This window comes from Saccopteryx leptura, chromosome 4, assembly GCF_036850995.1.
Source record: "Saccopteryx leptura isolate mSacLep1 chromosome 4, mSacLep1_pri_phased_curated, whole genome shotgun sequence".
NCBI classification, from domain to species: Eukaryota; Metazoa; Chordata; class Mammalia; order Chiroptera; family Emballonuridae; genus Saccopteryx; species Saccopteryx leptura.
The window spans coordinates 172,878,838-172,890,685 of record NC_089506.1 but is presented as its reverse complement, the minus strand read 5'-3'; the positions used below and the strand labels follow the sequence as shown (position 1 = coordinate 172,890,685).

Here is an 11,848-nt window from a genome sequence, read left to right as displayed (position 1 = left end):
TCCCTGTTGGGGAGATAATGGGCTTGTCTGGGAGGCAGTCTGAGTTCCACGCTCCCTCACACTCTGCACAAACCTCAAGCCCGATGTTTGAGTTCTGAATTGTAACTCCCTGTTGCTTCTCTGGCTCTCTCTCCCACTCCCTCTGCTAACAGGACTTGAGGTTGTTACATCCCCAGGGTCCAACACAGTGCTTGGCAAAGATCAGCCAACCATTAAGTCTCTGTATAAATAGTGGGGAGATATGGAAAAGACTGTGAGGTGGGAGAGACAGAGGTGTCTAGATTTCGATTCTATTCTTAAGGTCTGAAATATCCATGCGGCTTTTCCAGGACAATATAAAAACTATTCTCATCTTTTTCTATTGCTTTCCATTTGATTTTGTTGATCTCTTTCTACCCTAGAGAGAGAAAAGGATTTTACTCTTGTGGCTTAAAAACAATCGAAACAAGAGGATTTATTTTTCATTGAATTCTTCTGGAAATGTTTTCCCCAGTGCTTACTTTTTTTTTTTTAGTTCTCATAACATAATATATAGGGATACTTGTTTTTTTATCACCTCCATTTTTTTCTTTGCCATTATTGTCTTGGAGTTCTGAAGTTGTTTTATATCATAATCTAGAAGGTGTATTACTGTTTGGCTTCAATCTTTTCCTAGAAAAATTTCCATATTGAACCCAGGGTGTCAGAAGAGATTACATGATATCTCTAGATCTAACCCTTCCAGGGTTTGTTTTCATTGTATTTTCATCTCCCTGGTTCTCCCTCATAGGGACCTTATGCTTGACATTACAGTTGAAATTTTATTTGTAGAAATAATGTGAGGCCAAGGATGAAAACATAATCCTCCACAGAGCATATTCATTTGCTTCTAACTCACAGGGACACCTTAATTGAAGTCTGAGACTGGAGACCCCCTGAGTCACCCATATGAGGACAGTGTTTCTTCCCATTTACTCTCTCTCACAACAGTGGTTCCCAAACTCATCTGCACCTTGGATGCGCCTGGAGAGCTTCCACACACCCACCGGGGACTAGGAGTTCATCAGTCTGTGGGGCGGCCTGTGCTTTGGAATTGTTAAAAGCTCTCCAGCGACTTGAATGTGCAGACAGGTTTGGGAAGCTCTGCTCTAAGAGTAAAGCCCTTCAGGACCTGAACTTAGTGTGAGACTATCTGTCAGACTCCCCAGTTGGCAGGCCCTTTTATCTGTTTTGCCCAGGGAGGCTGCCAAATACCACAGCTCCGTACTGCAGCTGTTTCTCCATGGTTGGGGCAAAGGCAGCTTTGAGTACTTGCTGCTCATATTCTTCAAAAATTTGGCATGGTAATCCTTCACTGTATTATCAGCTATCTGAGACTCATAAGAAAAATTATAATGTAAATATAGATCGTATTTATAAAATAGATATTTAATATATTATTTCTAAAATATGTATATATTTACTTAAATAAGTATATAATATATTTAGATATATGTACATATGTATATATCCTGTATTTTTTCCATACAAATATTTCAGTTGACCTCAATAACCTCAATGGAAGGGTTCATCTAGTCTGTTGTTAAGAGAATTGAAAGTCTTCTATTTGCTTGCTATTTTTTTAAGTCTTTATTCATTTTTTAGGGAGGAGAGAAGAGAGAAGGGGGGAGGAGCAGGAAGCATCAACTCCCATATGTGCCTTGACCAGGCAAGCCCAGGGTTTTGAACCGGCGACCTCAGCGTTCCAGGTTGACGCTTTATCCACTGCGCCACCACAGGCCAGGCTTGCTTGCTATTTTATTTTTATATTCTGTTATCTCTGAGCTTTTATTCACCTACTACCCACCCCCAAGCAGGTGCCCCTCTTCTAATGTCTTAACACCTCAGAACTTGGGTGTCACTGATTTCAGACACCACTTTGCCATCTATAGTCCTGCAGGTGGTGGTCTTGTAGATGGATTGGATGGGGTTGCTGTTGTTCAGGGCAACACCAAAATCAGTCTTTCTTTTCTTCCCGCAGGCAGCTGGAGGTGGCAATCTCAGCCTCCAGCTTGATCTTGATGTTCAGCAGTGCCCGCACTCCTGGGCCTGCGCTGCCCCTCTGCCTGGGTCTGGGCCTGCTCTGACTCTTAGTGCATCAGGACCCTGCTGAACTGTTCCGTCCGCGTGCACAGCATGTCTCCACCCCCCTCAGGCTGTGCTCCAAGCTGGCCTTTAGATTCCTCGCAGAGTCCCGGTCGATCTTCCAGGACTGGACCATACACCTCAGCTCCCTGAATGTCATTGCAGCAGGTCTTATCTCAACAGTCTGCAAGGTGACCATTGTGGTGCTCTCCTCAATCTGCTGGGACCAGTACTTGTCTAGATTCTCTCAGTTCTTGCAAGCTGGCATGTCATACTCGGCCTGATGTCCACCATCATCTTGCTGAGTCCTGAGATTTGGGGGCATCCAAGTGCACAGTGAACCCAGAGTTGGCGATCTGGTTTTGTAGACCATTTACTTCCTTGTTGTGGTTCGTTTTCATGAAGAGCAGCTTGACAGCTTTGAGCTCTGTCTCCAGCTGCAGCTGAATGATATTGGTGTCATCAGTGACCTTTCCCAGCCCATTGATGTCACTCACTCTCCATGAACTGGTACATAGCCAGCTCTGCATTATGCTTGACTCTGAAGTCATCAGCGGCAAGACACACATTGTCAATCTGCAGAACAATGTGGGCATTGCCCACAGAACTTGCAATGACCTGAGCCCTCAGGTTCTTCATGCTCTTGTAGTAATTCCCCTAGTCTATGACCTGGGGTCTCTTCTTCTCTAGGTGTTCCTGGATTTTGCTCTCCAGTCTCTTATTATCAGCCTCCAGGCTACTCACCCACTCCAGGTAAGAGGTCAGGGGCTCATTCAGGCATTGAGTAGTCTCGTTCTTTCTCTGGATACTCTCTATGTCCTCCAGACCCCTGGTGATCTCTGCAGCCAGGTCCCTGGATCCCTAACTGCCTTATGTGCTGGTGGAGTGGGACATGGAGATCCGGGAGCCCAAGCTCTCAGTGCCAGCATAGACGCTGGCCACACTGCTGGCTGGCTGGGCCCAGTGGCTGGGTGACTAATGGAGCCCAGGGTCTGGTAATTGGAGAAGCTAGAGCTGGTGCTGAAGCTCATGTCATTCAGGGAGGAAGGCAAGAGGCCAAGACTCAGGTTCATGCTGTTCTTCCTCCAGTATCTTTAGAAAAGAAATGGGTAGTATTTTAGAGTTCTTAACCTTCTTAAAATATCTTTATTCTAACTACTCCCTGGAGTCATAATTTGACTGAGATTTAAGTCTAGGCTGAACCTTAATTTTCCTTCAAATATTTGAAGGCACTATTTTATTGATCTCTAATATTTGTTGATCTCTAATATTCATTGTAGCTGTTGAATGAATCCTATTCCTACCTGATGCCCGTTTCCTTGCAAATGACCCCCCCCCCCAATTTGGAAACCATTAGGGTCTTCTCCTTTCCCCCAGAACTCTGACATCTCAGATTTTATGTACTTTTATATGTTTTATTTTGTCCATTTTCTTGGGCATAAAAAAGACATTTTCAATCCACAGATTTTTGTTTTACTGCTAAAAAGTTTTACCATATTACTTTCATATTTTCCACCTCTCTATTTTCTCACTTCCCTATTTTAAGAGATCATTTTGGTTACACTCATTCTATATGTTAATTATGTTTTCTTTCCTAATTTTTAGTGCTAATGTCTTTTTGTGCTAGTTTTTAGGAGATTTCCTTAAGTTTATTCTCCAATCTTTCTGTTTTAATTTGATTAAATTTTTATTCCCAGAAGACATTTTTATTTCTTTTTCTTTTTCTTTTTTTTTTTTGTATTTTTCTGAAGCTGGAAACGGGGAGAGACAGTCAGACAGACTCCCGCATGCGCCTGACCAGGATCCACCCAGCACACCCACCAGGGGGCCACGCTCTGCCCACCAGGGGGGGATGCTCTGCCCCTCTGGGGCATTGCTCTGTTGCGACCAGAGCCACTCTAGCGCCTGGGGCAGAGGCCAAGGAGCCATCCCCAGTGCCCGGGCCATCTTTGCTCCAATGGAGCCTCGGCTGTGGGAGGAGAAGAGAGAGACAGAGAGGAAGGAGGGGGGGTGGAGAAGCAGATGGGCACTTCTCCTGTGTGCCCTGGCCGGGAATCGAACCCAGGACTTCTGCATGCCAGACCGATGCTCTACCACTGAACCAACCGGCCAGGGCCTATTTCTTTTTTTTATTTATTTAGCCTTTTATATAACCTCTATTTCTAGGTATAAGGATACAATAAGTTCACTTATTTCTCTAGGGGTGCAGATTTTTTTTTTTTAGTTTACTGAGAAGAGGGGAGGCAGAGAAAGACTCCTGCATGTGCCCTGAATGGGATCCACCTGGCAAGCCCACTAGGGGTCGATTGCTCTGCCCATCTGGGATATTGTTCAACAATCGAGCTCTTCTTAGCATCTGAGGGGGAGGCCATGGAACCATCCTCAGTGCCCAGGGCCAACTCATTTCAATTAAGCCATGGCTGCAGGAGGAGAAGAGAGAGAGCGAGAGAGAGAGGCAAGAGGGAGAGAGGGAGAGAAGCAGATGGTTGCTTCCCCTGTGTGCCCTGACCAAACCCAGGACATCCACACACCGGGGTGATGCTCTACCACTGAACCAACTGGCTAGGGCCTAGGGGTATAGATTTTTAAATCTTATATCCTCCTCTATTTGTTTCTTTCAGATTTCTTTTCTTTTCTTTCTTTTCTTTTTTTTTGTGTGTGACAGGGACAGAGAGAGAGACAGAGATAGGGACAGATAGGGACAGACAGACAGGAAGAGAGACATGAGAAGCATCAATCCTTCATTGTGACACCTTAGTTGTTCATTGATTGCTTTCTCACATGTGCCTAGACCGGGGGGTTACAGCAGACTGAGTGACCCCTTGCTCAAGCCAGCGACCTTGGGTTTAAGCTGGTGAGCTGTGCTCAAACCAGATGAGCCCGCACTCAAGTCAGCAACCTTGGAGTTTCGAACCTGGGTCCTCTGTGTCCCAGTCTGATGCTTTTATTCACTGTGGCACCACCTGGTCAGGCTTTTATTTTCTTTATTCTTGTGTCTGTCTTTCTCTTTCATACTTTTAGTTTTCCTCAATTATCTGAGAGGCTTGGCTCCCTGTTCATATTTAAGAATGAGCTTCTAAAATATTGTTTGGAGCAGAGGTCCCCAAACTTTTTACACAAGGGCCAGTTCACTGTCCCTCAGACCGTTGGAGGGTTGCCACATACAGTGCTCCTCTCACTAACCACCAATGAAAGAGGTGCCCCTTCCGGAAGTGAGATGGGGGCGTGTGGATAAATGGCCTCAGGGGGCCGCATGCGGCCCGCGGACCGTAGTTTGGGGATGCCTGGTTTGGAGGCTTTGAGTAAGTAGGCAGGATTCGTTGACATTTGGACTCCATTTAGCAGGGAGTCCATAAGAAGAAAGGATGGAAGGAAGGAAGCAACAAAAAACTGGAAGATTATTTTTTAGGGACATTTAGTTTGTCAAAAAGAATCTTCTGATATATTTTTCTTTGTCAGTTAAGAGGGCTATTTGTGTAAAGGTGACTGTGTAGTTCAACTCTTCTTTTGCAGACCTCCATGTGCCTCTGCTCTGCTGCCTTCATCTGGGTATCCCAGAGTCTCAGCCTTCACCATTAATTTCCACAGGAAGTAACGCTTCAATCACTATACTGGGGCGTGAGTAGCCCGACTGTGTGAGGTGAAGGAAGGACATGACTACTCCATAAACAAACTTTCAACAACGTCTATTTTTAGCTCCGTAGCTCCACCTAGCCCTTCACGTACCTGCTGTTTCCAAAGCTGAACATCTCTCAGGTCTTCCATCGGGGTGACTTGGCTCACTTATTAGTGGTCATGCAGCTGCAGGTGGCATAGATCATTGCCTCCTCTGCCATGCTAAATCACTCACCACTCCTCTATCTGGTTCTCTTCTTAAATTGCTTTGAATTCACGTCTGCTTTTATCTTCCTCTTCATTTCTTTTTTTATGGAGCGTGAAGCTCTTTCTAATTACAATATAGTTGACATAAAATATTATATTAGTTTCAGGTGTACACTAAGTGAGATTTCACTTTTATATATTACAAAGAGATCACCACAAAAAGTCCACTACCCATCTGTCATCATATGAAGTTATTGTGATATTATTGACTGTATTTTAGCAGCAAGAGATAGACACACAGATAGACAGAAAGGGAGAGAGTTGAGAAGCATCAATTTTTCACTGTGGCACCTTAGTTGTTCATTGATTGCTTTCTCATATGTGCCTTAACTAGAGGGCTCCAGCTGAGCCAGCAACCCCTTGCTCAAGCCAGTGACTTTGCACTCAAGCCAGTGACCATGGGGTCATGTCTATGATCCCATGCTCAAGCCACAACCCCACACTCAAGCTGGTGAGCTTGCATTCAAACTGAATGAGCCCATGCTCATGCTGGCAACCTTGGGGTTTTAAACCTGGGTCCTCAGCATCCCAGGCCAACACTCTATACACTGCGCCACCACCTGCCACCTGGTCAGGCAAGGTTGTACCTGTCAATCCCCTTTACCTTTTGGTTCACACTCGCACTGCCCAACCCTCTGGCAACTATCAGTTTTTCTGTATCTATGAGTCTGTTGTTTTGTTTGTGCATTTGTTTAGTTTTTCAGATTTCACACATAAGTTAAATGATACAGTATTTGTCTTATTTGACTTATTTCACTTAGCATAATACCTTCTAGGTCTATTTATGTTGTCTCACATGGCAAGATTTCATTCTTTTTCATGGCTGAGTGATATTTCAGTTTGTGTTTATACACACTTGCGTGCGCACACACATCTACTTCTTCATTATCCATACATCTATTGATGAACACCTATAAAATTTCCTGAAGTTGCAGAATGAGGAAAACACACAAACACACACATCCACACTGTGGGCCACTTTTCAGAAAGATAAAGAGGAAATTCTAAAGGATTCAAGAGAGAAAAGATAAGTTACATTAGTTTATACTCTGAGGATTTTCTCCACTCATCATAAACAGATTAGAATCACTGACTATAGATACAGCAAATAAAATTCTCAAATATTTTTCTCTTGGTAGCAAGCATCATCTGCCACCAGAACCAGGAAACCCTGTGGAAGTTGTGTCAACATGGCATTCCTATATTTATCACTGTCCTTCTCAGCCATTGAGGGACCACCACCAGTTACCAGCAGATAGCACAGAGCCCATCTGCCTTCTAGACAGTCATGATGCCTCCAGACTCTCCTTCACTGAGCATGCTCCATTTGGACAACCACCTTCTCCTCTCATCTTTCCAGCAGCTCAGAATCCCAAAAACTCTTTGAAACAGAAGGGGAGCTTGAACACTTAGAATTAAACTCTCCCTTGCATCAGGTTGGAAGAGGAACATTTTTTATATGAAGGGGAAGCTCAAAGCAAGGCCTGTAGGTGCTCACATCTCAACTTCATAGTTCCCTAATATTCCTTCAAAGGTCCAAGAAAAAAAGATGTTTATTCAAAGGTTCTTTTGAGATTTTTTTTTAAAAAAAGATTTTACTCACTGATTTTAGAGAGAAAGAGAGTGAAGGAGGGGAGGAGTGGGAAGTATTAACTAGTAGTAATTGCTTCTCATATGTGCCTTGACCGGGCAGGCCCAGGGTTTCAAAACTGCAACCTCAGCATTCCATGTTGACACTTTATCCACTGCGCCACCACAGGTGATGCAATCCTCTTGAGATTTTTAAATGCTCTGCCGGATCTGTCTCTAATGAGATGGGAACAAATCAAATAGTTTATCTACTAAGCAAATGTATATATCTATATGTATGTGTATATATATGTATGTGTATATATATATATATATATATGATTTTGAGGGATACTTCAAAATCACCTTATAAGGCCAACTTTATCCCTTTATGTTGCAGATGAGCAAATGGTTATAAAAGGCAGTCTGAGAGGCATGGGTGGATAGTCTCACTTGTCATTAGAGTTATGGAGAAAGCATTTTTTATTCTGATTATGTATACTGTACCTAATCTGTTCTAGTACAAACTATTGAAGCCCTTTCCTTTTGCCTCCTTTACAGGCCTCTGAGTTACTGCCCAACTATCGGTTCAGGACTCTTATATGAGCATCAGAGCCATTAACCCGAGAATCCGCACTAACCTGAAGAAGTGAGTCTATTTTCTAGGTACAGCCTATTTTTTCATTCAGTTTGTAATGCTGGTGGCCAAGTCTCAAGCAGGTCCACATTGGATTTGGGCTGATGGTAGAGAAACTGCGGAACCAGAAAGCATTGGGCCATTCCCATTTAATAGAGTCTCGCAGTGGCAGACGAGCAAACAGGCAGGGGAAACCCTTTTCTCACAGCAGCAAGCGAACAAACAGCAAAACGGCCCCTCACAGTGGTGGGCAGGCAATCTGCCATTTGCCCTCTGCAATCCACCCTGAGCGCAAGCACCCATAGCCTTACATAGGCTATCACACGTGCCTCTTCCATGTGCTCACACACTAATCAAACAAAGTGCTTGCTGCTGGTGAACCAGCAAGCACATCTAACACAGCTGTTTTCCCCACACAGTTGGTCAGTAAATGTGAGGTTAGTGCCTGGTGCTGGGAAGAAAAAGATAAACATGGTCCTGCCTTTGAGGAACTCAAATTCCAGTTTCATCACCTGCTGGCCAGGTAGGCTTGAGAAAGTCATTTAAGCTCTCTGATCCTTCCGTTTCTCATCTTTAGATAGAATGCTGGCTTTGCCTATCTGACTCACAGGGATTTTTTTGGTATGTGTGAATGCAGTCAAATAATATACATAAACGTTGTTATGAGAAAACCCATAGGACATTATCATTTTCCTTGCAATGTCTTTGTCCTAATTAATCTGAGTTTCTAAATAAATAGTGAATTCAAATCATGCTTTCATTTACCACCAGAACGAACGTTGTATGCTCGTGCTTGTTGTGTGGTAGATGTTTCCCCTTCCCCTTCATCTCCTGTCATCTCTTTTCCATTGGCTTCTCCAAGGCCTGCGTGAGTCCCTTCTGCTCTGGATAAATGCAGAGTTCTCTGCCCTCCCCTTGAAACTCCCAAAGGAAAGCATGCAGTGCATTGGTTTGGAGGATTTTTTTTTTTTTTTGTATTTTTCCGAAGCTGGAAACGGGGAGAGACAGACAGACAGACTCCCGCATGCGCCTGAGCAGGATCCACCCAGCACGCCCACCAGGGGGCGACGCTCTGCCCACCAGGGGGCGATGCTCTGCCCCTCCAGGGCGTAGCTTCGCTGTGACCAGAGCCACTCCAGCGCCTGGGGCAGAGGCCAAGGAGCCATCCCCAGCGCCCGGGCCATCCTTGCTCCAATGGAACCTCGGCTGCGGGAGGGGAAGAGAGAGACAGAGAGGAAGGAGAGGGGGAGGGGTGGAGAAGCAGATGGGCGCTTCTCCTGTGTGCCCTGGCTAGGAATCGAACCCGGGACCCCTTGCACGCCAGGCTGACGCTCTACCACTGAGCTAACCGGCCAGGGCAGTTTGGAGGATCTTGGCTGAGCTCCCCTGGGTGGTCGCCCACCACCTGTGAGCTTCCCAGGCAGTGTCCCGACCTCTGTGTGGGGGCTGCTCCAGAAGGAAAGGCTGACTCCTCCCTCTGGGCCTCTGGTTCCTCTCCGTGGGTCTGTGTCAGGCCACCTCTTTTCAATCAAGTTAATGATCATTAACACCTCAGTGTTATAAGAACTTTACATATATTCACTTACTTAGTCCTAACAACAACCCTTTATTACCCATATCATGGAGAAAACAGACTCAGATTGTTTAACAAACTTGCTCAAGGTCACAAAGCTGGTGAATAGTGGAGCTGGAATGTGATCTCAAGAAATCTCTCCCCAGAGCCTAGACTCCTAACCACATAGTTATCCTGCCTCTTAAATTAACGTCGCTTAACTGCCACCTCAGGATCAAGAAAATCTCTCTGCATTGAAAGTGTGTAGCAGGATGCTAGCATTCCTTCATTCTTTGATATTTTAAGTAAAAGTTGACTCTGAGGTCTCACCTCCTCTGTACTCAGTATTTCAGCCAACTGGGCACTGATCTCCTCCTCCTTAGCTTGAGGATCAGGCTAATGGCAGGTAGAACCTTATGAAATTGTCAATATTTGACCATTTTTGACCTATATAAATGGAAATTTCATGTGGATCAACTGAACTATGCTGAGCCCCTACTTAGATGCAAGATTTGATTACAGGTAGGTAATACAGGTGGCCGAAGCCAGGCATATCCACGTTGGATTTGGACAGACTGTAGAAAAACTGTGGAGCCAGAAAGCATTGAGCCATTCTGTTTAATAGAGTCTCATGACAGTGGACGAGCAAACAGGCAGGGAAAACCGCTTCTCAGGCAAACAGCAAAAATGGCCCCTCACAGTGGCGGGCAGGCAATCCACCGTCCATCATCCACACTCTCCCTAAGCACAAGCACCTATAGCCTTACACAGACTATACACATGTGGTGCTACCACGTGCTCACTCATTAATCAAGCAAAGTGCTTGCAGCCAGTAAACTAGCAAGCAAGCCTAACACAGCTGTTTTCCCAACAAGGCATTTTCCTAATGCTACGTCATTAACCCTCACAACAATGTAGGCATGCTTCTTTTCATTGTTCTTCACTTTCATGTGCTTCACAAGTGCTGAGTCTTTTTCACACTGAAGGTCAGGCCCTCCACCAGCAAAGAGATGATGACTTCCTTTATTGTAATACTTGCTTTATTGTGGTGGTCTGCCACGGAACCTGTAATATCTCTGGGGTATGCTGGTACTTCAAAGTGTTTTTAATCTTCATCTCTTTTCCGCAAGGTAAAAGTCTCAGACCAACTAGCTGGAGCTCACACAGCAACTGTAAGTGGTAACTCCAGAAAGCCTGTTTCATGTCAGGTCCTTTTCCAAAGCACAGTGTCTGCTGTGTGCAGCTGAATGTCCTGGAGGCAACAGTGAAGGGTCACATTCAACTGACAGGCTCATGTGATACTAATTTTGAAGTGAATCTCTTTTCCATTGGATCCCATTTGGTTCATGCACCAAAAAGGGAAAATCCTATGACCTCTGGAAAGCAGGCAGATATGACTCAATCAGTAGTAAAAGTTGTCTTTGGAAAACTAAATCAGACCCGCTCAGCTTTCTTCAATACTGTCATAGCCACTGGAGTCCACAAACTTGTGGGTGTGTTTGCTGCAGCTTTAAAGAGAATTTGGGGGATTGAAGGGTGATTTGCCTATTTGCCTAATTGGAGAGCTCTGTCGTGGGCAGCCAATCAAGGGACGCCCAAAGGGAGAGCATCTGACAGAGCTGGAGACTATTAGAATTCCAGGTTGAGACAAACACAGCCCGAGAATTTAGGGGTAGTTTGGGGGAGAGGTAGAGGAGGGAGGTCTTTCATAGTTCAACCCAAGAAAGTGAAAATGTGGGCTCCCCAGAATTCCCAATGCTAACTGCACCGTCTGGAGTTTGGGAATCCAGTTCAACCACCTAGAAACATTTTGGAATGACAATAAGCTGTGAGTTATGAAACCTCAGCTGTGAAGGGAGGAGGGAGTGCTAAACGGGCACAAACACACTGAGATATGTTCCCATAAAGTGGGATATCGTTCAGGAATAGATGCAGAAATAGTTGAAGTGGTTCATAGGTGTTCATTTTAATTCTTTGGTTTCCCTCTGTGGGAAAGTACTTTCATCTGGTTCTTTTCGATATGGATTGAGTCATAGCCTCTTTATTTGCCATAACTATTTTAAAGCATTGGACATTTGCTGGCTTATTCTCAGGGGGTTGATTGG

The 11,848-nt window shown here is 44.7% G+C and overlaps 1 pseudogene; it reads right to left on the bottom strand.

Moving 5' to 3' along the window:
• Positions 1 to 1,854: 1,854 nt before the first annotated feature.
• LOC136404281 (keratin, type I cytoskeletal 18 pseudogene) lies at positions 1,855 to 3,134 on the bottom strand (annotated as a pseudogene).
• Positions 3,135 to 11,848: the final 8,714 nt, after the last annotated feature.